This window comes from Dermochelys coriacea, chromosome 5, assembly GCF_009764565.3.
Source record: "Dermochelys coriacea isolate rDerCor1 chromosome 5, rDerCor1.pri.v4, whole genome shotgun sequence".
Taxonomy (NCBI): Eukaryota; Metazoa; Chordata; order Testudines; family Dermochelyidae; genus Dermochelys; species Dermochelys coriacea.
In genome coordinates, this window is record NC_050072.1 from 69,756,397 (window position 1) to 69,769,552 (window position 13,156).

The 13,156-nt window shown below is 42.6% G+C and overlaps 1 protein-coding gene across 17 annotated transcripts in view; it reads left to right on the forward strand.

Moving 5' to 3' along the window:
• The window catches only part of FER (FER tyrosine kinase), a 395,630-nt gene that overhangs the window by 9,009 nt on the left and 373,465 nt on the right, over window positions 1-13,156 (forward strand). For all 17 annotated transcript variants that reach the window (XR_006281516.1, XM_038401275.2, XM_043514883.1 and 14 more), the window contains one exon: window positions 5,054-5,183. The gene's annotated coding sequence lies outside the window, so the exon portion shown is untranslated. The remainder of the gene's footprint in view (window positions 1-5,053; window positions 5,184-13,156) is intronic.

Genomic DNA, 13,156 nt, shown 5'->3' on the forward strand with positions numbered 1-13,156 from the left:
TGGAGCCCAGAATGGGCAGGAGCAGAAGGACTAGGCACCCCTGACTCAGTGGCAGTGTAACAGGCTCCCAACATCTTTCTCTTAACATCACTTGCTGGCTGCACCTCCAGGTGAGATTTGGCCTTCCTGATTTCACTCCTGCATGCCTGAGCAATATTTTTATACTCTTCCCTGGTCATTTGTCCAATCTTCCACTTGTAAGCTTCTTTTTTGTGTTTAAGATCAGCAAGGATTTCACTGTTAAGCCAAGTTGGTCGCCTGCCATATTTACTGTTCTTTCTACACATTGGGATGGTTTGTTCCTGTAACCTCAATAAGGATTCTTTAAAATCCAGCCAGCTCTCCTGGACTCCTTTCCCCGTCATGTTATTCTCCCAGGGGATCCCGCCCATCAGTTCCCTGAGGGAGTCAGAGTCTGCTTTTCTGAAGTCCAGGGTCCATATTCTGCTGCTCTCCTTTCTTTCTTGTGTCAGGAACCTGAACTCGACCATCTCATGGTCACTACCTCCCAGGTTCCCATCTACTTTTGCTTCCCCTACTAATTCTTCACAGTTTGTGAGCAGCAGGTCAAGAAGAGCTCTGCCCCAGTTGGTTCCTCCAGCGTTTGCACCATGAAATTGTCCCCTACACTTTCCAAAAACTTCCTGGATTGTCTGTGCACCGCTGTATTGCTCTCCCAGCAGATATCAGGGTGATTGAAGTCTCCCATAAGAACCAGAGCCTGCAATCTAGTAACTTCTGTTAGTTGCCTGAAGAAAGCCTCGTCTACCTCATCCTCCTGATCCCGTGGTCTATAGCAGACTCCTACCACGACATCACCCTTGTTGCTCATGCTTCTAAACTTAATCCAGAGACACTCAGGTTTTTCTGCAGTTTCATACTGGAGCTCTGAGCAGTCTCTTACATACCAGAGCTCTGAACAGTCTCTTATGTGCTCTCTTACATACAGTGCAACTCCCCCACCTTTTCTGTCCTGCCTGTTCTTCCTGAACTGGCTTTTTATAACAGTCAGGCCCACTCAAGGCTAACCTGGAACAAAGCACTCCCAATTCACACTTTTCAAACAACCAATCAAGCACACGGAAAACTGTGAAACTGTCTCCACAACAGACACTTGGATACTCACCAACACACCCTCCCTAATGCACAGTCAGGCACAGGCCAAACATACAGCTATGTTAAGGTCCCTTCATATATCTTGTGCACCAATCACCTCCTATCATTACAAGCACTGAAATCCTGAGCATAGCAACAAATATTAGTGGCTTTCAGCTTCAAATTGCTGCCTCAAAGCATCCCTGATCCTAATGGTCCTGCGCTGTGTCCCTCTAATAGCCCTGGTCTCCGGCTGTTCAAACTCAATTTCCAGGCGCTGAGCATCTGTGATCCATCCATGTGTGAACCTTTCACCCTTCCCTTCACAAATATTATGGAGCACACAGCAGCTATAAGCGTAAGAATATTGTCATTGGCCATGTCTAGTTTCCCATACAGGCACCACCAGCGGGCTTTTAAACATCCGAATGCACACTCCACAGTCATTCCACACTTGCTCAGCCTATTGTTGAACCGCTCCTTGCTGCTGTCAAGTTGCCCTGGGTATGGCTTCATGAGCCATGGCATAAGGGGTAGGTGGGGTCTCTCAGGATCACAATGGGCATTTTGACTTCCCCCATGGTGATCTTCTGGTCCGGGAAGAAAGTCCCTGCTTGCAGCTTCTTGAACAGGCCAGTGTTCCGAAATATCCGTGCATCATGCACCTTTCTGGACCAGCCTGCGTTAATGTCTGTGAAACGTCCCAGTGATCCACAAGCACCTGGAGAACCATTGAGAAATACCCCTTGTAATTTAATGTACTCTGTGGCTAGGTGGTCTGATGCCAGAATTGGAATGTGTGCGCCATCTATTGCCCCTCAACAGTTAGGGAAGCCCATTTGTGCAAAGCCATCCACGATTTCATGCATGTTGTTCAGAGTCACGGTGTTTCGGACCAGGATGTGATTAATGGTCCTGAACACTTGCATCAACACGACTCCTACGGTCAACTTTCCCACTCTGAACTCATTAGCAACTGATCAGGAGTAGTCTGGAGTAGCCAGCTTCCACAGTGCAATCGCCACATGCTTCTTCAGCGCTGCTTCACAGCTCTCATTCTTGTGCCACAGGGCTGGTGCGAGCTCATCACATGGTCCCATGAATAACAGGTTTCAGAGTAGCAGCCGTGTTAGTCTGTATTGGCAAAAAAGAAAAGGAGTACTTGTGGCACCTTAGAGACTAACAAATTTATTTGAGCATAAGCTTTCGTGAGCTACAGCTCACTTCATCGGTCCCATGAACGTGGCTTTCCTCATGCGCAAGTTGTGCAGCCACTGCTCGTCATCCCAGACGTGCATCATGATGTGATCCCACCACTCAGTGATTGTTTCCCAAGCCCAAAAGTGGCGTTCCACTGTGGTCAGCACCTCTGTGAATGCCACAAGAAATCTCCTGTCGTAGCTACTACCCGTGGTGAGATCAGTGTCACACTCCTCTTGCCTTTGTTGTTTAAGGAATAACTCCACTGCCACTCGTGATGTGCTGGTCAGTGCAAACAGCGTTCTTGTCAATAGCTTGGGATCCATTCCTGCAGCCAGAAAGAGAGGCAGGGCAGGGCGTGCAGTAAACGAACAGTTAAAAGATGGTGCCAAATGTGGACGGAAGCACAGGGATTGCTGGGATGCAAAACAATGCATCGCAGGCATTGGGACAGGACCCAGGATGCCCTGCAATGCCTTCCGCTTTCCCACAAGTCTTTGGAGCAGAAGAGAAAGAGGTGCTCTGTGGGATAGCAAACCATAGTGCACCGCTTCGAATAGCGCTGCAAGTGTGAACATGCTATTGAGCAAGCAGCTGTCAGTGTGAACACACAACAGCGGCTTTCCTTCGGCGCTCTCTGAGTGGTGCTGTAACTGCCTGCGCTGTAACTTTGCCAGTGTAGATGTGCCCTGAGTGCAATACCACCCCCCTTGTAAATTAAAAACACCTTAAAAATGCTGGAGGCAAAGTGGGGTTTGGGGTGGAGTCTGACAGCTCGTGACCCCCCCCATGCAATAACCTCGCAACCCCCTGAGGGGTCCCAACCCCCAGCTTGAGAACCCCTGTTTGAAGTGTACGGACAAGTTGCCAAAAGAGGGGAAACAAGTTTCGGTCTGTGGTGGCTATGGGAAAGGTGGTGGCCAGGACCTAATTTTAGGCCACATTGGGTGCTGTGGATTATGCTGCCAGAGCGGTGACTTTCTTCCCTAAGCCTCGTGCTCATGGGGATGAAGAGAGACTCCACATGTTAGATGTTAGGAAGGTGTTAACGTTTTACTTGGACAGGACTAAACTATTTAGACCCTCCTTGCAGTTGTTCTTAGCAATTGCAGACAAAATGAAAGGCCTTTCCAGTTTCTTTTCAAAGAATCTTATCGTGGATTTCCTCCTGTATACATTTGTGCTATGGCATGCCTAATATAACTACACTGAATAGGATGCTAACATGGTCAATCAGATTGCAGGCAGCCTCTACAGCCTTTCTAGCCCATGTGACTATTCTGGACATTTGTGGAACCACAATTTGATCTTCAGTACATATGCCATCTCCAACAGTCTAGAGATGATGCCAGTTTTGGACATCTAGTTCTTCAATCATTATTCAGATAGACTCCGATCAAACTGCTTGTGAGACCTCTGCATGATCCTCCTTCCCCTCTATATTGGAGTCTATCCAGTAAGAAGGAACTGAGTAGAGTAGGGGCGGCTCTGTTCTTTATACCATTGCACAGCAGCATGAGGCAGCAGCACAGTGGGGCCCTGTTCTTTGGTGCTTCTGCAATGCAAATATTGGATGATGCTAATTAATGGCTAAACTACAACTAGCAATGGGAAATGCACTCAGGCTGGGATTGCCAAGGAGATTTGGGAGCTGGATGCATAAGAACCTTAGGCTCCTTTGAAAATCCTAATCTAGATTTATCTTTGTTTTGGTATAATTGTGATATTATGCAACACTTAAAGTATGCAATATATATTTGACACACATCATTTGAATACGTCTGTCCCATGCAGTTTGTAAACACACTCAAAATTATACAAATCTATATACATATTTTTTTTGTCAACTACTGTGGTGTGTGTATGCTAAATAAGTGGTCTGTCTTTAGTAGAGTGGCAAATTCTAAGACCCTATGTAGGAATGCAGGGCTCTTCTGCTGAATGCTAAAACTCTGTTCAGGGTAATTCCTGGAGATTCATGTTGGTGGAATGTTAGCCTATCAGGAAATGAAGGAGGTGGAATACCCTCTCTTAGCAGAGGGCATTAGGAGAGAGGAGGTTATGGAGGGAAACCCCAGTCTTGAGAAGGAAATTTAGCCTTAAGTGTTTGTGTTACAGTGTATGAGTTATTGTAAAGCCAAAGCAGCATGGAAGTGTGGAGGAGAGAACCTGTGTATATTGTTGAGGATGGGGTAAGGAGTTGCTCTTTGCACATTTCTATTGTAAATGAATGAATGTAAATGCCACCAAAAAATGTAAATAAGCTTCTCTACTTCCAGTATATTCAGACAGTCTAGCTATTATAACCACTCTGTGTGCGCACGCGTGCGCGCTCTCTCTCTCTCGCTCTCTCTCTCTCCATACATTTTATTTTTATAAATAAATAATTTTATAAATAAGAAAACAGTTTTGCTTTTTTATTTATATATATATATATATATATATATATATATATATATATATATATATATATATATATAAAAAAAGCTAAACTGTTTTCTATATATATATATATATATATTAAAAAAAAAAGCTAAACTGTTTTCTTCAATTGGAGTTCTGTATAGAAACCAGTGGCAGAATATGGCTCCTGGTCATTAAAGAAATCTTTGCTCCTTCTGTTTCCTCCAAGCCCTTTATCAGTTGAAGACATGAAACAATCTGAAAATACAAAGGATCTGGTTGAAGTTTACATTATGGTAAAGGACTAAAGAGTGCAGTAAAACAGATGAAAAAATAAATGTCTGTTTTTACACAGAGTTGCTTGGGAATTTAAAGAACATTTAAAAAAAAAAAAGAGGAGTGGTGGAAAAAAGGAACAGTCAGAAGATTTGAACACTGGACCAGAGGACTAAGGATATCTTTGTAGAAAATCAACATTTAAAAAGGTAAGTGAACTTTTACCTTCTGCTAGTAAGCCTGAGCTGAAAGTCAGCTGGTCACTTTACCCTTAGTCATCGTAAAATTTGTCATCTCATAATTTTCTACCATTCCAGTTTATGGTACAATGTAGTACTTTTCTAAAAAGAAACATATGGGATTCTTTTTTGTCCATCTCCCAAATGGAAGGAATTTCTTGTTTTATTTTGTTTTTAGAATGTTTATATTACAGTGGCTCCTAGAGGGCCTAGGGTGACCAGGTGTTCGGTTTTTGACCGGAACTCCTGGTCGAAAAGGGACCCTGGTGGCTTCGATCAGCACTACCGACGGGGCCATTAAAAGTCCGGTTGGTGGTGCCATGGCACTAAGGGAGGCTAGTCCCTACCTGTCCGGGCTGGTGCACTGCTGCGCCCCGGAAGCGGCCAGCAGGTCCGGCTCCTAGGCGGGCGGGGCATGGAGCTCTGCTCTCTGTCCCTGTCCTGAGCACTGGCTCCATACTCCCGGCCAATGGGAGCTGGGTGGGGTGGTGCCTGCGGGCGAGAGCGGAGTGCAGAGCCTCCTGGCCTCACCTCTTAGGAGCTGGACCTGCTGGTTGCTTCTGGGGTGCGTGCAGCCAGGACAGGCAGGGAGCCTACCTTAACCTTGCTGTGCCGCTGACTGGGAACCCGAGGTAAGCCCACTACAACCCGAGCCCCTCCCCCCCAACCTGGAACCCCCTCCTACACTCCAAACCCCTCATTCCTGGTCCCACCCCAGAGCCTGTACCCTCCTGCATCCCAACCCTCTGCCTCAACCTGCAGCCCCTTCCCGCACTCCTAATCCCTCGGCCCCACCCCCCCAGCCTGGACTACACTCCAAACTCTTCATTCCCAGAGCCAACACCCAAAGCCCTCACACCCTCCCACACTCCTACCCCACCGCAGTGAAAGTGAGTGAGGGTGGGGGACAGTGAGCCACTAAGGGAGGGGGGAATGTAGTGAGCCGGGGTCAGGGTCTCACGGAAGGGGCGGGGCCTCGGGGAAGGGGTGGGGTTAGGGTGTTTGGTTTTGTGCGACTAGAAAGTTGGCAGCCCTTAGAGGGCCCTGAACAGGATTGTGGTCCCTTTGTGATAGGTGCTGCGCAAATATATAATGTGACATGGTCCATGCCCAGAGGAGCTTACTCTTTTAAGATTACAAGTGACAGAGGAAAGCTAAGGAAGAAAGGGCACAGTCAAAAGTTAGACAAATGTTTGTTATTTACAATTGGAATTTTTTTCTATATAATACAGATAACGTTTTGAATGTGTGGTTATTGTGGAAAAGGAGAGTCAAAGGAGTATGTCCTACATTCCAGCAGTTTCATGATAATTCTAAAGTGTTGTGGGAGTGAAGTTCATAGTTGTGGGCCAGATAGTGAGGAAAAGTCTGTCTCTCTCACTTACTAGTTTCATGTTTTTGATCATCAGTTTCATTGTTTTAGTGGAAAAACAACAAGGAGTCCAGTGGCACCTTAAAGACTAACAGATTTATTTGGGCATAAGTTTTGTGGGTAAAAACCCACTTCTTCAAATGCATTGAGTGAAAATTACAGATACAGGCATAAATACGTTTTGGCACATGAAGATACGGGAGTTAGCTTACAAGTGAAGAACCAGTGTTGAAGGCCAGTTGATTCCGGGTGGATGTGGTCCACTCCACTAGTTGATTAGGAGGTGTCAATACCAAGAGAGGGAGAATTTCTTTTGTAGTGAGCCAGCCACACCTACTTCCTATTCAAGCCCAAATTGATGGTGTTAAGTTTGCAAATGAATTGTAGGTCTGCAATTTCTCTTTGAAGTCTGTTTTTGAAGTTTTTTTTTTGGTTGAAGAATGCCTACTTTTAAATGTATTGAGTGTCCAGGGAGATTGAAGTATTCTCCTACTGGCTTTTGTATGTTACCATTCCTGATGTTTGATTTGTGTCATTTTATCCTTTTACGTAGAGACTGTCTGGTTTGGCCAATGTACATGGCAGAGTGGTATTGCTGGCTCATTATGGCATATATCACATTAGTAGATGTACGGGTGAATTAGCCTCTCATGGTGTGGCTGGTGTGGTTGGGTCCTGTGATGGTGTCGCTAGAGTAGATATGGGGACAGAAAAGGCAACAAAGTTTCTTACAGGGATTGGTTCCTGGGTTAGTGTTTCTGTGGTGTGGTGTGTAGTTGCTGGTGAGTATTTGCTTCAGGTTGGGGGGCTGTCTGTTAGCAAGGATTGGCCTGCTTCCCAAGGCCTGTGAGAGTGGGGGATCGTTTTCCAGAGTAGTTTGTAGATCATTGACAGTGCGCTGAAGAGGTTTTAGCTGGGGGCTGTACTTGATGGCCAGGGATGGTGTTCTGTTATTTTCCTTGTTGGGCATATTTTTTAGTAGGTGACTTCTGGGTACCCGTCTTGCTCTGTCAATCTGTTTCCTCATTTCCCAGGTGGGTATTGTGGTTTTAAGAATGCTTGATAGAGATCTTGTAGGTGTTTGTCTCTGTCTGAGGGATTGGAGCAAATGCGGTTGTAACTTAGGGCTTGTCTGTAGACAATGGATTGTATGATGTATCCTGGATGGAAGATGGAGGCATGTAGATAAGTATAGTGGTCAGTAGATTTTGCCTCAAGTAAATTGCATAGCTCCTGTGGATGGTTGTGAGGATCAATACTAAAGCCCTGAACTTGAAGCCTAAAGTGCTATCATTGGTATGTGGTGTTGCTGTAAATACTGGCATGTTGTCATGGACATCTCAATGGACAGCTGCAGTCATAAAGCTAACAAGCTATTTTAGTATGCATAAGGAATGGTTTGGAGAATAATTAATACAGATACTATTATATAAATCAATGATGTGGCCCCATTTTGAATATTTTATGCAATACTGGCCATCTGATCTGAAAAAGGATATTTTAGAACTGGAGTGGGTTTAGAAAAGAGCTATGAGCATGATCAAAGGCATGGAAAAACTCTTGTATGAAAACTGCTTGAAAAGATCAGGATTGTGTATTTTAGAAAAGAGAGGAATAAGAAGGGACTTGATCAAAGTACATAAATAATGAATAGTATAGAGAAGGTAGATTGAGCTTTTCTGTTCTCTTTCCTTCCGCCACCCCAAACCTAAAAACAAGGGGACTGTAATTGGGTCACCCATCCTGGTTGGGTATGTCCATGGTCTTTAAGCCAGTCCAGCCCTGGTATGGGGCTGCATTCCCAGGGCTTGCTCCCTGGAAACGCTATCTTCCTGTGGCCCTCCCCAGGCTCAGTTCCTGCAGCTAGCCAGGAGCTCCCTCAGTGCTCCACACCAGCAGCCTGTCCTTGGCTCCTTCCTAGCAGCCAGCCATGAGCCCAGGGTGGATAAAAATCAATAATTAAAAACAAATCGGATTTTTTTATTTAAATTGGATTTTTTTGATAAAATGCTTTTTTGAGGAAAAAACCTATCTAAAGATAGTTTTAATTAAGTTACATTTTAGCTCAAAGATATCTCATTGTGGAATAGGGAATATAAATTCTAATTTTATAGTATGATACAATATATTCATGTAATGTTTAAGAAAAGTTTTGTAAATGAGTTTCAATAGTTCATGGTTAGAGACCTAATCTTATGGAATTCCAGGGGCTTCTGTATAGATTATTTAGGTTAATCTTTCTGTCTACCCAATGGGCCTCAGTGCTCAATCTAGAAGATAGCATCGGAGATGCTTAGTTTTGCCATTCTCAAGCTATGGGTTTGTCTCTCCAGAGACAACAGGCTTGTTATCAGCAAATAAATACATAAATAGTATATAGAGGTGAGAAATAACAGACTCCGTTATCCCTCTGCAAATTTGTGCACACAAGTCAGTCCCTTACCTCTCTCTAAAAGTGGAAAGTTTCAAAAAGTTCAATGAATAGAAGATTGTTTGGGCCCAAATAGATCTGGACAAGGAGAAGAAGTGTGGAGATAAATGTGAGAGGGAGGGACAGGCAGTAGAAACAAAAGTGAAACAGTTTGAGCAGCATATTCCAGAAGTCTTGAGGTCTTTTTGAGTGTAGCCTTCATTGATTTGAGATCTACCATACCATTCTCTCACTAGAAGGGAAAACCTATAATGGCAGCAGGCTGTAGATGAGATCCAGTTTGGGTCTCATCTATCTCTGAGTTTTGAGGAATATGTATTAAGGTTATAACAACCAATAAGAATGCACTTTTATGTAGAAATCCATGATTAAATGGAGTCTTCCTGACTAGTGATTTAAATCATGATTTAAATCAATTTGATTTAAATCAAATCCACCCTGCATGAGTCTCTCACTCCCCCAATCCCTGCCAGCAGACTGATCTGTCCGTGGCCCTCCTGCTCTTCCAGGCAGCCAGGCCTGCAGTCCTTTCTTCTCCAGCTCCAGGCAGCAACTAACTGCTGCTGTGTTCTGCAGCTCCTTTTTATAGGGTACACCTGGCCCTTGATTGACCGTTCCAACGGCCCCTCTGGTTGCTTCCTCACAACGACCTCTCCACTGCTCCTTTCCTGGGATGGGCGTGGCAGAACCTTGAGGCCTCCAGCAGGAGGGCCTTGAATATCATGGGGATATTCAGTGCAATTAAAAGGTGGGAAGTTCACCCAATGTGGGATTAAAGCGTGGAACTCATTGCCATAGTAAATAATTGGGGCCAAGAATTTACCAAAATTCATGAATGGATCTGTTATCTAGATAGATATAGGAATATTCAGAGTTGTTATAACAAATGATGACCAACTTTGGAAGGGATATTAAACCTCTTGCTTTAGGTCTGAAGACAATGTCTATTAGAGGAATAGGATGAGACCTATGAGGATTATCCCATATCTTCTTATTGTGGGTTTCTTTCACCTTTCTCTAAAGTATCTGGCATTGACCACTGTCAGAGACAGAATATCATATTAGATAGCTATTGCTACACTGGATCTGAACCAGGGCCCATGTTTCTGTCTTTCACACCACGATTATGGTTCTCTGTGTCTGGAAACTTCTAAATCACATTTGGGCACTACCACAATATGTATAACAACCATAAAATGGTGTGCATACATTAGAGCTTTCTTAAGGTTGGTGGTCTCATTTCTGGGTACAGTACATAGCAATATTCAGGCTTTGAGATCATGAATCGTGACCAAATTTGAATGTGACTCAATGGGGTGGAATTTCCAAGTTAGACATTAATGGAAGAGAATATTCCTGTGTCCATTTGTCATTATTGTCTGTTCTTAATCTGATTGTACATAGTGTAATGCCATCTTTGCCATTTTTCTTTTTTCTCCCAAGGTCAGACAGTTTTTTGTCATCACTTTTTGAGGCAAAGTCTTTTATGATTTCTTTTATGATAACCTGAGGACAAATTTTTGTTGAATTTTTTTCATATTTTACAATTTGGTATAGAGAGTGCCTTCCTGTCTCAATCTTCCCTCTGTTACATTGGCCATACAGTCATTCCTTTCTGGGTTTAGACTGTGCTGTGTGCATCTCAATTTCTACCTCTAGTTTATTGTCACTGGTTCTGCATTTGGTGGGAATATACGTTTAGTTTTGCAACATTTCACTGTTGTGTGCTACTCTGCTACCATGATAATTCTCATCGAGCTTGTTGTGTGTTTTTTTTAATTTGTTCTTCCAAATAACTTGTATATTAGTGTTTTAGGTGCTGGTCTAGCACTTGAGCATTTTTTGCTTTTGGGTAGCATTCTTTGCTCCAGTGGTCAGGAGGTTAGAGTTGTTGAGCCCTGGGACCAGAGATCTATGTGAGTAGATCTTTCATTTTGGCTTTCATTTTGATCTAATTTTTGATTCTCTAGTGCTTTGGAGTGGAGTAGAGTAGAGTTTGCTGCCCTGGTTGATATGAAACCAGAAATTCAATATTCTTTTCTTTGTTTATTAGGAGGGGAACTCTGCTCTGCCTTTATTGCACCTGTTGCTGCTGGGGTTCCTGTGCACATAAGTGTGTGTGTTGGGAGTGAGTTAAGGTTGGAACTCAGACATCACTCCCATAAAGTAGAATGGATTGGTTTGAACTGTCATGGTTGTGTAACAGTAGTGTATTGGTTCCTTTTTGTTGTTAAAGGCCCACCACAATGCTTTTTCTTGAAGTGCTTTTATAGCCAGTGTAATGTTACTTTATGCGTTTATTACGAACCTCAGGTATTTCTTCGGTCTTCATTTTACTCTGTTTTGGTTGTTTGGGTCTCTTTCTGAAATCTAGGTATGTCTTTACAAGGTTGATCAATAGGGCACGTATATTTTAGAAAGTTTCCATAGGCGACAGTATGACCAGATCATCAGCATACTTTAGGTATTCTCACATATTGTCTCAAAGAATTGTTCTATAATTTATTTATTTTTACAAATGTAATGTTAACTACTGATATCCTTATTTTGTTTTTGTTCGTTTATTTTGAAGGAAATAGTTATTTTGCTTATTCTCTGTTTCACAAACTGGTATTCTGTATGTTTCTCAAGTCATTGATGTTAGTGAGTTTTTATTAAACAAAGTTCAGGGGCATTGAATGAAGCATTAAAAATAATGTAATCATTTGTGGCACCCTGAGCAGGGGAATACCAAACTTTAAAAAAAAAAAAAAAAAAAAAAGTTTTGTATATATCTACCCCTGGTATTGTCGCCTTGAATGCTGTGTTACTGTAATGCTCTTTATTTGGGGCTATGCCTTACCACCATCCAGGAACTTCAGCTTCTGCAGAATGTGATTCATTTGTTTGACAGCTCTTCTCACATCATACTACTGCTCCCTGATCTGCACTTGCTCCAGTTTGTTTTCCTGTGCAATAAAATATATGGGTTTTAACCTGTAAAGTCCTACATGGTTTAGGACTTGGGTATCCTCATTGACTGCATCTGGGCCCTTGCAATACTTCAGCAGTTAAGACCAAGCACTTCAGCAGATCGGAACAGCCCCTTAATTTAATTGGGAGGGGTCTGGAGGCAGAGCTGTCGGAATCAAGAATCCTCCACTTTGGAACCTGTTTTCCCCATTAGGTTTTCAGAACGGAATTTGATGACTTCTGAAAAAGTAATGGATATTTCTTCATCTTTTTCTGGAATGGAAGGCTCAGGATGATCTAAAACAGAGACCAGAGTCCAAAATATATATGTGTGTGTGTGTGTGTGTGTGTGTGCGCGCGTGTATATGTATATGTGCATATGTATATTTTAATTCATATGCTTGTGCCTTTAGCAAGGAGACTTCTATCCTATTCCACCCTACTCTTAACAGGCTTTTGGCCTACTCATTTGCATACTTTTAGGTCTCCATTAGGAGGTTCAGCAGAGGCCTGCTGACCTACCATGACAGCAAAAACTTTTTTGGAAAAAGGCGGAGTTCTGCCAGGAAAAAAATACAAAGTAGAATGTAGGACAGTTTTCAACCTGAACTTCAACATCCAGCCTCATCTTTTGTGATTGTGGTAGAGAAAAGATACTCCAGCTAAGAGCCTAGCCTGCAAAAGTAGATATAGGTTTAAAGGGTACTCAGCCCCATTTTTAATTCTATTAGTCTTCCTAATAACTAGATAGCTAAAGGTTTTCATTCCCTTCCATACATGTTAATAAAACTCCTGGGTTTTTTAAAGGCTAGAGGATTGATACTTCTCAACCTTTCAGTGTAAAAATATGAAAATAAAGATGATTATGAATAGGCTTAGAAGGATTAAATTTTTATCATTAAATGTCAAAAAACATTAATTTCACCATACATGCATAAACTGATTAAACACTATTTCCATTAATAATCAAAATTTATAGATCGACAAAGTAGGAGAAGTGCTCCTTAATAAATTATTAGATTTAAGGATATTTTTGATGTGATGTTGAGAATTTGTGTTTTTAACAATTATAAAGCTTTAACTTTTTGAATCTGTGGTAAATATAAGTTATTTGACCCTTTCAGTACTTCACTAAAACTGTGAAAATTTGCCATAAGTTTAGAAACGTGCTTAAAAATAAAAATTTAA